The sequence below is a fragment of the Nelumbo nucifera genome, chromosome 7 (genome assembly GCF_055504915.1).
Source record: "Nelumbo nucifera cultivar China Antique chromosome 7, China Antique-T2T, whole genome shotgun sequence".
NCBI lineage: Eukaryota > Viridiplantae > Streptophyta > Magnoliopsida > Proteales > Nelumbonaceae > Nelumbo > Nelumbo nucifera.
Window position 1 is genome coordinate 24283296 of NC_142655.1, and position 14229 is coordinate 24297524.

General features: G+C 39.3%; 1 pseudogene across 4 annotated transcripts; it reads right to left on the bottom strand.

Moving 5' to 3' along the window:
• Positions 1–1802: 1802 nt before the first annotated feature.
• LOC104593496 (UBP1-associated protein 2B pseudogene) lies at positions 1803–14206 on the bottom strand (annotated as a pseudogene). Of its 4 annotated transcripts, none has more exons than XR_016078571.1 (2): positions 12679–14206; positions 1803–2080 (listed from the first exon to the last, which is right to left on the bottom strand). The product of XR_016078571.1 is annotated as a UBP1-associated protein 2B pseudogene, transcript variant X1 (transcript). The 4 variants fall into 4 exon arrangements; XR_016078572.1 differs by lacking the exon at positions 1803–2080 and adding an exon at positions 2191–2745 and having other exon boundaries at positions 12679–14203; XR_016078574.1 differs by lacking the exon at positions 1803–2080 and adding an exon at positions 2191–2737 and having other exon boundaries at positions 12679–14197.
• Positions 14207–14229: the final 23 nt, after the last annotated feature.

Sequence of the window (14229 nt, forward strand, 5' to 3'; positions counted from 1 at the left end):
ATCCGAGAATCACAAAATGATGAAGAGAAGTAGAAAGCTCTGACGCCTAATATAAACAAGGACTCTGTCCGGAAAGGAAAGACATCGTCATCTTTATCACTAGTTATCAGTGGTGGCCATAATGGCATTTCAACGGAGCCAATGGTTCAATGGGCCAGCAATAAGTGATCAGCAGATCCTAACTCATCCCAACATCGGTAGCCAATGGGCCCATACCTGAGGATTCCCAGCCCATGGACTTCTATGAACAAATACTAGTTTCAAAGAGGAGAAAAGCTTACACTTGATGTGGACGAACATATGGGCCTATCTGCGCATGATGATATCCAGATTACTACACATCTATCTGGTTATTCTAATTTCAAGAGTTAGAAATTTAGAATGTTAGATCTCCTGCCAACAAAACACGTTCCAACACCCTACCAACCTAATAAGACACCTCACATTTTATATAAGACTGGGACCCACCATAAAAGTGGGGCATATATCATGTATGAGTTGTGTGGTGTCGGATCATGTATGTTGGTAGGGTATTGGAACGTATTTTCTAGGCAGATGATCCAGATTCAAAGAAAAGAGCATCTCCAAGTAACAAAGCTTAATGAACGTAAATCTACTAAAATCGTTTGTCAATTTTTCTCAGTATGATTTTGATATTGTTAGCTCTAATGGACGAATAGATTGGCTGGCTGTGGCTCCCTCATCTAATTGTGTGGTCTCTTACCAATGATCCGGGTGCAGGGTCTTCTATATTCTCTAGTTCTAATAAAAATGGTGGGAGAACTTAAAAAGATCGTACTGGATCTAATTTGAGAACTCTTGGATATGGCCCTCTGTACTCCTGATCTTGGTTTTTTAATCATTATTGTCCCAGAAAGACAGACCGTTCAGCCCCAAAACCGTCCAAGAAACCGGTCTCGTTTCACCCCTGAATTGCTCCTTTACCAAAAAAATATTGGCTTGATTAACTACATGCTCACCAAATCTATTGAACGGTCAATCCATTCAACCTGCACAACGATTTTTGGATTTTTATTTTTATTATTTTAAATTGAAATGTACCATTCATTTGGATTAGATGATTTTTAAAGCATTGCTCAATATGTTAACTCGAAAGCCGTTGCTCGGCTGCGCTACCGTGCAACAGCTTTTGCACATCAACGCTCAATCCGTTGCTTGTTGCATCCAACTTTCTTGCTGCTTCGGCTTTGCAGTGCTTGCGGCGCCCGCTGCCGAAGCAACCTTGAGCGTTGACGCACGGCACATCAGCACAGTCATTTTCTTGCTTAAATCTTTTGAAGCTTCAAGGCGCTCTCGAAAATAGAAACAGTTAGTTTCTTCTGGATTAACAGATCGTCCAACTGGAATAGAGTGTCAAATGAACATTGGAGACCATATCCATCACTCGATAGAGCAGCGGCAGTAGGTGTTGATTCCGATGGAATTCCAGCAGAACAATTCAATCCAATTGCAGATTCTATGTCTCTTAGGAGCTGGCCAGCCCTAGCCCTTCGATAGATATATTCATTTCCAAAGCATATTCATATCCATATCCGGCTTGCCCAATACAATACCCGATATCAATACTTTGATCATTATTATAAACAACTGCATGTTCTTTTCCGACAATTCTCTAGATTTCTACCCTCACCGGTAAAGAGCTTTTCGTTGGACTCGTTTCTACTTCTTTACAGGGATTAGAGTGAGCAACAGTGATACTCAGGTCCAAGACTATCCAACTTCTTATCAACGCTGTTTTGGTTGTTTTCAGTTTTTCAATTTTGATAATTTAAAAATGAGCATTTTGGTAACTTTACCATATACCATAGTGTGAATTAACAAAAATAGACCCAAATGTCTATTTTTGATAAGTCTGAGAGTTCAAGGTACTCAAGTGTAAATTGAAAGTTCAAGGTACCTATCAATACCCCCAAACTACAAGGTACCAATATGTAATTTACCCAAAAACACTCGTTTTAACACGTTCAATCATCACAACAGATTTTCCAAAAAAGCACCTTGCATGAATTTTAAGTACATTTGTGCTCCTCTTCGGTATGTAACTTATTTCCACTGTAACCTGTTATCCAACAAAACAAAGACGAGGGAAATTAGATTGAACCATGAAAGGTTTACTCAAGTCAGAATAGAGGTAAGATGCTCGAATTGAAAAACATCAAGAGAATGAAATGGCCAAAATCTTAAATTTTTTTTTTGTTTATTTATTTATAGAGATTCCATTGGGTCTAGTATACATGATTCATTATTGCAGCCTGACACAATGTGTTGGATATACAGATCACGCAAGTATCGATATAATATGCGGTGTATGATATCAGCTTCAAAGGCCACCGGCACACAAAATACGGAGAGTTTGGGGTTTTGAATACTTCAGATGATGAAAGTCCTCATCAGCCTATCTTTCAATTATCAGGCTGAAAAACTTGAAAAAAAAAGTATATTATCCAATCGATACGCACGGTACCCAATTTTTTGGTGTCATACATGTCGGTATTTTGAACCTTGAGATCTGAACCTACCATTGAATAGGCCCCATCTAATAACAGATTAACAGGTCCGCCACCAAAAATTGGCACTGTTGAGATTTCAAGCATCTGTTTATGCTATTTTATCCATCAAAATAAATAAAAAAGAGCCTCTGTTTATGCATTATTTCCCAGGCATCATCAACTCCACCAAACATAATGAGCAGAAGACTTGTAAGCTAATTTTCACCCTGTTACACTTCAGCACAAATTTGGGGGGAGAATGGTTTGGGTTTAGGTGCTTGTAACATGGCAAAAAAAAATGGTATGCCATGAATGGGAATTCACAATGCACATGTCAAGAAAAGAGAAGACAAAAATAAACAAGCTGTCAATGCAAATTTACCAAGATATGTGAACATATGACCAAGACCCAGAAATTGAACACATATATATATGCTGAAGGAATGAATATAATTAGAATGTAATTGAAACAAACCTTGAAAACTTGTCACATTGAAAGACTTCAAAGACAACCATGACTACCCCCAGTTATATTACCACAAAGATTTCAAATCTAAAAACAAATTGAATCAGGAACTTCAGCTAATGAGATCTTCGATAAAAGTAATAGATTTTTGAAAGGTAAAAGATATAATTGTATTGATAATGGGAGAAGCTCCTGCTAGGTGCAAAAAACCCCTCAAGAGAGAAAGATGATCAACAGGTAGGAGATGGTCAAGCAATATATGCTATACAGTAGGAGATGGTCAAAAAGATATAATTATCTTCTTGAAAGCTAAAAGATAATGAAGTACGAGATGGTCAAGCAATATATGCTATACAGTAAAGATGATCAATATGATCAATATAGATCATATACAAGAAGTTCTCAAAACAGAGGAAGCCCAACTATTTGTCTCCAATGATCACAAACAAGAGAATAAGAGAGGCCTTGGAACTATTTGATGGACATCACTTGCATCAGTCCTTCCACTCTATCAATCACTGCTTCCACATGAGGCCTTCCCCCTGAAAATCTGACTGCCCCCCACCCCCCAAGTTTCCAACAGGTACAGGCCAAGCAGAAAACAAGGATTGGATATCATTAGGAATGACCTATTCCTTGCTCATACGCTGCAGAAAAACCACACGGCAAGGGAGAAGGGGGCAATGAAGTAGGAGATGGTTAACAGGTTCTCAACTAGCCTTGCAAAGGCAGAAACGATTGACCAAGTCCTCTGGCTATCAGATAAGCAATAGTTTGTATCTTATTCAAGATAGCAGGCCAAACAAACATTGGAAGGGACACCCGTTTCCCAAAATCCACTTCCAGGAAATTTCAGGAATTTGATGAGATGAAAGTGAGAAAGATTTTACCGTGAAGACCCCAGCAGTATTTCCAAGTCATGATCTTCTGTCACTCTCATTTGGATTTGGAGAAATAGAAGTGAGTTGCTGAAAGAATAAGCTCAACTCCTCAAGCTCCCAATCCCGAACATTTCTTCCAAGGCTTGGACTCCAAACCACCTGACCACCCAAAAACTCGTAGCATCTCAAAAACTGTGGCATCTTAATCACTGACCAGCTGATAAATGTGTGGGGAAACAGAAGCCAAGGGTGAGGGACCACACCAAACATCTTTCCATAAATGGATCTTATCACCAATGCCAACTTTAAAAGAACACCACTGAGAAAAAGACTCAAGACTTTGTCCTTCCAGCAACTTGTCCCATAGGGGTTCAGAGACGGGATTTGTAATCCGATTCAGTTCTTCCTTCCCATATTTACTTTGTATAACTGCATCCACAAAGCTCCCCTTTCCAAGCCAAAACGCCATATCCACTTGGCCAACAATGCAAAATTCATGTAATAGGGGAGAGGCTTAAACCAATACACCCCTTTAGATTTGGGAAGACATGCTTTGTAGTTGGTCCCATGCTACAAAATGTAGCTAAAACCTCCGCCGGAGGACAAAAGGAGAAGAAATAGTAAATTGGGAGGTTTGATAAGGCATTATGAATCAAAATAAGCTTACTGCCTTTGGAGAGGAGATGGCCCTTCCATAACCAGCCAAGCTTCCTGTTCATATGTTCTAAATGGGGGTCCAGATGTCCTTGGAGCTGTAGTTTGCATTCAATGGCAACTCGAGAGATTTGGTTGGAAGAGACCATGTTCTACAACTAAAGTGGCTGCCAATTCTGAAATATTTGGAACCTCACAAATCGGCAACAACTCAAACTTCTATAAATCTATTTTAAAATAGCCTCAAAACAGATGAGAGACCGTAAAAACAGCAGATCTCTGTGATTTGGCTTAAGAGAAGAGAATCATCTGCAAACTGGAGCAACATAATGGACTATGATAATAAATAAGGGAGACGGGATCTCGCTAGCAAAGACCCCTCCAAGCTTCAAAGAGACCCTTCGAAGAGCGATTTATAAGTATCAAAAAGAAGAGGTTAAGTATGCACTCCTTCATCCAACTATGCCATTTCACTCATTCGCTTGGAACCAGAGAGTTCTTGACCATTGTCCCCAAGTGATCTCTTCCATGTAAGCCAGTGGCCATATTTGTCTCTAACTATTTCCTTCTGTTGTTTCTCCTCAAATGAAAAAGCTAATTCTTCCTCTTTTGCATCAAGGTCTCTAATCGTTTTTGCAAAGATCCAAATTCCTCCTTACTCCAAAGTTCAATATGATATTTAGATGCTTCAGTTTCCGGTAGAATTTTTGGAACGGGTCTCCTTGTGAACTGAAAGATTGCCAACATTCTTCTAGCTTCTCAGAAAGCCCCTCACCTCAAAATACATCATGTCTAACCTAAATAGCACAGCCTTTGCTTGTAATTCTCCCACCTTCAACAGCAGAGGTTTGTGAGAAGAAACAAATCAAACAATAACTGATACAAATGAGGAAAAGAATGGGGGAAGATAAGTCCACAGCAAGAGAAGAAAGGAAGTAGAAGAGGGAGATGGAGAAGGGAGTTAATCAATCCTCTCCAGTCCCCTAATTATCTTTTATTAGTTCTAATCTCAATTAGAGGGATAATTACAAAGATACCCTTCATAGAGCAACTAACTCAAAACATAAAGAATAAATAATAGTTTGCCCATATCAGTGAGGCCCACTAAGCTAGAAATGGATCTGATAAAAAGAAAGAAAACAAAGGCCCATTCAACCTAATATCTCTACACTCCCTCTCAAGCTAAGTATAGATGCCAATTCTACCCAGCTTGCTTACATAGTGTTGTTGATTGCCTTTGGAACACCATTAGTTATGATATCTGCTAATTGTTCTTTTGATGCAGGAGCTGAAGAGTCAAAATTGGAATTTTATGCAACTTTGTGTATTTCTGTATTTTTGGACAGTAGGGTTATTTTTGTCACTTTGAAATTTTCTATGGGGTCCAATGATAAGGTTTAATTTGTCTAGTTATAGTTTATTTATGTTTAAAATTTCAGAGTCATTGCATAAGTGGGATTAGAGTTATCGAGTCTTCTTTGAATTGAAATAGGATATGACAGCTTAGTTTGAATCCTACTAGAAATATTGAGTCTAACAATTTGACTCCTAAGACTATTATGAGTCTAACAGTTTGACTCATAGGATTATTATGAGTTTAGAGTCTATAAATATGTATGAACGTTTTACACAAAGGCAATGAAGTTTATTTAATTTTCATCAGCTAATGCTAACTATGGTGGTGATTCCCAAGCCCTAGAGTGATTCTACACACCCTGTGAATAATTCTAGGTATTTTCTCTCTTCTCTCTCCCTATTATCTCTCTTATTCCTTCAACATGCCATTACAGCCACCAAAGAGCCATAAAATTCTGATCAAAGAACACCATTCAACATTCTCTAAGGACTAGAACTGCGCTGGTCCTACTTCAGTTTGGTATCAGAGTTAATTTTTATTCACTATGTTCTAACAAAGTGACCGATTCTTTGGTTGACTTATTTGAGAAGATGGTGGGAAGAAAACAGATTTAATAGTGTTAGCTACAGGAGTAATGTTTCCAAACATGTTAGAAGAGAAAGGGAAATACCAGATTTCAAAGGAGATGAATGATCCACAAGCATTCTTTGATTGGGTTGCTGAACTAGAAGAATATTTTGATTGGCATGATATGTTTGACAAATAAAGGATTATATTTGTGTGCATGAAGATGACAGGTCATGCTAAAAGTTTGTGGAGAACTCTTGAGCAAGGACTAGAAAATAGAGGCAATGATCCAATTAGTACATGGGCTGAGATGAAGAGGTGTTTGCAAGAAAAGTACATCCCACTAGATTTCCATGATACATATATGGAGTTAACTAATTTCAAGCAAAAGAAGAAATAGCAAGTTACAACAAAGAACTTGAAGTCAATGGGAAGAAGATACAGAGTTGAAAAGAAAGTAGATGGTTCCGTGAATGTTGATGCCTATCCTAGAGATAAAGTTGTGGATGAAGAGAAGTAAGAAGAATATCAAGCTATAGAAGTTGTAGATATTAAAAATCAAGAGGATGCAGGTCAAAAACAAACAGAAACTGCTAAAGTTTCCAACACCCATGATCAGCTTGAGGTTAATGATCAAGAAGAAATAGAAGTGGAGCAAGTTAAAAAAATTCAGGTGCAAGATACAAATGTGCTGATTGTAGCAGATCCTAGTAAGGAAGGAAGTGACTTTACCTTACAAGTTCAACTAGAACTAATTCAAGAATTACAACCAGCAATAGCACAAGTTCTAACAACATCAACAATGGAAGGAGTCCAAGAGTTTGTTGAAGAACCAAGGATAGAAGAACACATAGAGATGGTGATTCCTAATCTAGAGGTTGAAGGAAAAGTTCCAAATGTTGCAGTTGAGCGTTTGGATAAGCAAGGGGAAGATTCATCACAATGGCTGGTTGATGAATTAAATGTTCAAGAAACTAATGTTATTGATTATTTAACAAAGATGGTTATGGAAAGCAGTGTTTCAAAAATACATTTCTTTCAAAATCCTTTTTAGTTCTGTGTGGCTTCTACTCTATAGTCCAAGCATGTAGTTGTGGGAAGTCCTACTCCTTTTGCAATTGAGGAAATATCAACTTTTCATCCTCAAGTTCTTCAAAACTCGAGGACGATTTTTTTAACCATGGGAGAATGTATTTCTATATTTTTGGACAGTAGGGGTATTTTTGTCATTTTGCATTTTTCTATGGGGTGACAGCTTAATTTAAGTCCTACTAGGATTATTGAATCTAACAGTTTGACCCCTAAGACTATGAGTCTAACAGTTTGACTCGTAGGATTATTATGAGTTTAGAGTGTATAAATATGTATGGACGTTTTACACAAAGACAATGAAGTTTATTGAGTTTTCTTCAGCTAATGCTAACTAAGGTGAGTAATTCTCATGCCCTAGAGTGATTCTAGGCACCCTGTGAGTGATTCCAGGTATTTTCTCTCTTCTTTCTCTCCCTATATCTCTCTTATTTCTTCAAGAAGCCATTACAGCCACCAAACAGCCATAAAATTCTGATCAAAGAAAACCATTCAACATTCTCTAAGGACTAGAACTGAGTTGGTTCTATACGATAAAGCCACTCTTTATCGTATAGAATGTCTATCCACCTCAATGTGCTTTATCCTATCATGTTGAACTTGATTATGAGTAATGTTGATGGCCGCTTGATTATCACAATCATGGTTCAAAGTATCGATACGATACGCGCTACGCCCGGGTGTATCGTATCGTATCTTTTGAAAAAGATACGGTGTGAAATGCTTGTTCCCAAGTGTTTCGAACCCCCAACTTTTTTTGATAATAAAAAACATCTAATAAGCTTCCCAAAAATACAAACTTAAAAAAAAGTGTGTATCGGCCGTTTCTAAGTACCGATATGATACGGCCTAAATGCGTATCATATCGATACTTTGAACCTTGATCACAATTTAACACCAAGGGCTTATTATAAGTCACACCCAACTCCTCAAGAAGAGATCTAAGCCACAACTTTAAAATGCTATGGGCCATAGCCCTGAAATCTACCTCTACTAAAGATCTAACTATTATTGATTGTTTCTTACTTCTCCAAGTAGCAATATTCCCAACACCATAGCATAGTAACATGATGTAGAGAACACCCTTCCTAGGTGTTCCCTTTAAGTAACATAACACCATTTATGTTGCAGGCTTGCAGCCATATGTGCCTCTAGGAGCATGCATAAACTGATTACACTTGCAGCATAGGAGATGTCGGGTTGTGCCATACAAAAGTATAATAGCTTCCCAAGTCTGGAACACTCCCTTGCCATCAACTAATTCACCAACACTAGTTGAGACTTTGTGGTTCAAGCCTATAGGAGTAGAATTCGGTTTGAGCACAAGTTTTCCAATTACAATGACAAGATCAAGGACATACTTGCTCCAGGAAATGAAGTTAACTTCTTTTGATCTAACCACTTCAATGCCCAAAAAAATATCTCAACTCTCCAAAGCCCTTAATCTAGGCTATGAACTTCTTGTGGAGCACTACCAATAACCACAATATCACCAACATACATAACAAGGAATAGCCAAAGAACTTCTCCTCTTAAAACAAAGAGGGTGTGATCAGATTGAGTCTGTGTAACCAAAACCCAAGAGCACAGAATCTCTCAACCCATGCTCTAAGGGACTGTTTGATTTTGTAAAGGGAGTTCATCAATTTGCATACTCAGCCTTGCATTTCCTTACCAAGGGGAAGAGACATATACACTTCTTCATTCAGGTCTCCATTTAGGAATGCATTCTTGACATTAAGCTATTAAAGAGCCAATCAAAATGTCACCAAGGACAAATGAACCCTAACCAAAATCATTTTAGCCATGGGATGTACTGTTTTTATGTCTCAATTCTCATTGCACCTCTCCACTCTATTTAGATAAAGCTTCTAATATAGATTTGGGGATGGGTTGTGAGGAATGGAGGACAAAAAGGAGTAATAGGATGGGGAAATAAGGCTATAGGACAGGTGTTTGGAAATGTAATGAGCAATGCATTTCCTCTTACCTTTCCTTGCAGTAATAGATAGATTAAGGTTTGGGAAGGTGGGTGTAGGAACACGGATTTGATGAGATATTGTCAATCAGTAAAAAACAGAGATGAGTATGAGTAGGAAGAGATACTGTAGAAGATCATGGTAGGGTTGGCAAGAGTTTAGGTCTATTTTTCCAGGGTGAAAGGGAGTTTACTAGAAGAGTTTTTGAAGCTTTTGAAATGAGTAGAAAGATAGACTGTAGAAGATGGTAGGGGAAGGAAGAGGCATTGGATGAAGAAGGAAACAAGCAAGAAGTGTTTAAGGAGATGACTAACGATGCTATCAAGCAAGGGAGGCTTCATTTGTTTTTTTCTTTATGAATCAAAACATAGAAACTGTATAAAGCATAAGATTTATGAATCAAATCATAGGATCTAAACAAAAATTGTAGGACTTTTGTAGAAAAGGATTCAAGCATAAGATTTGAGCCCAAACCCTTGGGATTCATGATTCAAATCATGAATTGTATAGTAAATCATAAGATTTTAACAACATAGAATCAAACCTACTAATCTACATTCTACATTTAAACCAAGATTATATATTCATATTTTAATTTACATTTAATAACAAGATCAGCTGTAGTTTGGACCATTTGGGAAGAAAGAAATCAAAAAAAAAAATCACTGAGAAGAGTAGATCTAAGGAGGGATCTGCACACTGGGTAAAAACAGTAGATATCTTCAAAAATATTTCAACAAATGACATAATAAGAAAATGGAAGAAAGTGGCACAAATGAAAATGCATAAAGAAATTACCAAGATGGATTGGAAACCTCTAAAGCCAAATAAATTGAAGCTGAACTTCGATGGTAGCTCCTTTGGGAACCCAAGGAAGGCTAGAATAGGGAGAGTTTTCAGAAATCATCATGAAGAAATTGTAGTGTTGTTCTCAGGACCAATTGGGTATGGAGACTCGGTTCATGCAGAGATAATGGCATTCCTACAAGGCTTGAAATTAGCAGTGCAATTAGAAGCTAGAGAGTTGGAAGTGGAAGGGGACTCACTATTGGTCATCTCTTGGGCTAAGCAAGTAAAGTCAGCACCATGGAAGTATAGATTTGCATTCAGGGAGATTGACTTACTGGCTAAGAGCTTTGTTTTAATAAAGTCGAAGTACACTCAAAGAAACAAAGAAACCAACACAAAGAACTAACTAGACAACAAAGCCCACCTAAACTATTCTGGAGGTTACCCCCCCACTAGCATCAGCTAAACAAATTGAAGAGAAAGAGAAAGGAAGGTTCATCTTCATATGCAATGCTTGATCTTTACGATAACCTGCAGCAGCCATCAGCAGCTTGATTTGCTTTTCGATACACATGGTTGTATTGACCATTCAGCCTCCATTCTTCACAAATGTTGTAGCACTCTTCAATTATTGTTTTTACATTCCATGGGATAAGCGTCCTACCTTTGAGGCAGTCAATGACTAACTTTGAGTCTCCTTCGATTACAATGTTTTGATTACTAAAGGATTTTGCAATTCTGTGCACTTCTAAGGCTGCCATGCTTCTGCAACGTTAATTGTGCTCTGGCCCAGTTGCTTACTTCAAAAATTGAGAATTTCTCCCTTGTTATTTCGCGCTGCACACCCTATTGCAGTTAGCCCGTCACTTTTCCTAGAGGCATCGAAATTTGTTTTAATGATTGCTTCATTTAGGCTGAACCATTTGACCCATATACTCTTCTTTTCCTTTGTTTGTTCCTCCATTGTGGTAAGGATCTTGAGTTCCTCTTTATCATCCACTGCCTTACTAAAAAGAATAGCAGGAGGTATAATGTTATTTTGAAAGATCTTCTCGTTCCTATTCTTCCAGATTCTCCATAGTAGAAACACTAGGAATTCCTGGAATTCTATTTTCATGGCTTTCGATGTTCTAATGTTCTACCACCAACATCTTACACTCTCTCTTGTGTGGTCCAGCCTTGCTTCTTCCCAGTGGAGAAGATTCCATACCTGTTTGGAATAATCACAGTCGAAAAATATGTGGGGGTTATCCTCTACTTCCCCACAAATACTGGCATTCTTCTTCTACACTGATTCCTCTTTTTCTCAATAAGCTCTTAGAGGGTATCCTATTTTTTAGTAGGAGGTACATGAAGTATTTCAGTTTTGGTGGGCATTTCAAATGCCAGATTCTCGCTCCATTTTGGTTGTTATTCTCAATGTCTCCAGTCAACATGTTGTAAGTTGATTTGACTGTGAACTTCCCTCTTGGGTTCAGATACCATATCATGTAGCCTTCCTTCTCTCTGGAGGGGATAATTATCGTTTTGAACTTTTGATTCTATTCCACAGTGTTGGTCCAAGGAGGTCACAGATCTTTTTCTCATCCCAGTGTTTCCCCGATTCATCCATGAGGTCCCTTACTATCCTATAATTGTTTGACTCTTCATTGCCATCCTCTTGATTCAGGCTTGGGTGACCCACTATTCAATTATCCGTCCATATATTAATCATTCTCCCATTACCTACTATCCAATAAATTCCTTGTTTTGGTATGTCTCGGTTGCTTAGTATCCCTTTCCAAGCCCATGAGCTTCCTTTCACCTTGACTTCCCAAAAATCTTTTCTTTTTAGATATTTGGCTCTTATTAATTGAACCCATAGATTTGTGTGTTCTGTTAAGATTTTCCACTCTAGCTTGGTTTGACATGCAGCATTCATCCATGAGGCTTTCTTAATACCCCAACCACCACAGGTTTTTAGCTTACAAATTGTCTTCCATACCACTAAATGAATTGGTTGTTTACCACCTTTTCCCCATATGAATTTTCGTTGGGCCTTATCTACATTTGGGTGGACTAAAAGGATAGCAAATGGATTGGTAGACACGCTAGAAAAACAGGGAGTTGATAGACCTTCTCTATTTTGGGCAAAACTATAGCTGGCTGTGTTAAAACAGAGGGTTGATGGGGTGGGGGGGGGGGGAGTATGGTAAAGAGGAACTGCATTAATCGTTAAATTAAAAAACACACACTTGGAGCAGAAGCAATTTAGACAGAGAAAGAGAGAGTAAATAAAAGAAGGAAAAGGGAAAAAACAAATTAATTTAGCAGAAAAATTAGTACAATAAAATCAAATCAAAATGTCAGTAGAGGGAAATATGTCCGAGACTGAGAGATGTAGTACCTAGCGTCCGAAGTAAGGCGGCAAGGAACCTACAGACCCAAGACCAGATTGAGACCTCGTTGCCGCTGCAGAGGATTGGCCTAAATGTGCACTTTGGTAAGCACCCAGCCCCTGCAAAGCTGCCTGAGAGCCATAACTACCAATTACACTAGGGCTTATGCTATTTATCCCTGCTTGCCCACCATACGCTGAACTTAATCCCAACGGAGGAGTCGCCCCACTCCGGTTCACAGAAGGTGATAATCCACCAGCAACGGAAGGTGACAACCCCGTCTGAGTCAGGGACGTTCCCACGGCCGGATTCAAAATCCCAATTCCTGGATTTTGAGCCACCAGTAGATTCGGATTGACCATCCCTGGATTCAATCCCATTGCATAAGTGAGAGCAAGATCGTTTGGGGGCAAAGCAGCACCTGTCCCAGCAACAACTCCCACCTGATTTTTAATACTATTAGCCCGTAGACCTTCCACTGCCCTCTGACACTGCAATTTGCAACCCTCAAATACCTTCACTGGTTCTTCCAAAGCTTTCTTACATCCCTCCGTTGTCTTATAAACAAATATGGCAAAACCCTTAAGCTTCCCAGTAACACGGTCATACCCCAATGGCCCTTCCTCAATCTCCCCAAACTTCGAAAAGAAAGCACGCAGCTTCTCCGGATTCACATGAGGTCCAACATTTGCGATGAATATCTTCCGTCCCGTCGCATCAGGAGCCGGGTGGCTCGGGATCGGCCCAAACGAAGCAAGCTGGCAGGCCGTCATACGGTTCCCAATCTTCTTCTGTGGCTGCTGAAGGGCTTTGCGGGCACCAGCACGGGTCTTGAAGAGGACGAACCCATAGCCCTTGGACTTCCCGGTGAGTTTGTCGGTGACAACGTTGCATTCCTCGATCTGACCGTACTGCTTAAAAACGGAAACTAGGGTTTCGGTGGTGGCGTCCCAGCCGAGGCCGTGGACGAAGATTTTGCGGTGGACGGGGCCGGACTCGGCGGCCTGGGTGATACGAGAGATAATGGACCGGTCCCTGAGAGCAGCTTCCTTGAGGATTTCGATTAGCTGGTCTTTCCCGAAGGGCTCAAGAAGCGTCCGCACAGATTCTCTTTTTGAGCCCTCATCTTCTTCGTCCTCTTCTTCTTCGCTGTCATCTTCTTTTTTTTCCTCCTCCTCCTCTTCTTCTTCTTCAGATGAAGAATTGGCGCCTTCTACTTTTTCATCACCATCTCCTCCTCCTTCTTCCTCCTCTTCCTCTTCTTCATCTTCTTCCTGTGAAGGTTCATTTTCTTCTACATTCATCTGTTCTTCATCTTCGGATGAGACTTGCTCTTCTACCGCAACGGGCTTTCTCTTCGCCATTGGAGAAGAAACAGTGGAAAACTAAAACGGTACAAAAATATCTCGCCGCAGGATTTTAGGGTTTTGAGAAGGCTTGGTTAAAGTTGTAGTATATTTGCCAAGTTGGGCGAGTTCACATCGTTCGGCACACAGCCACCGCTTATAATTTGGAAAGCATTTAATCTTTCATGGTGAATCACAATGTCGATCCTAATC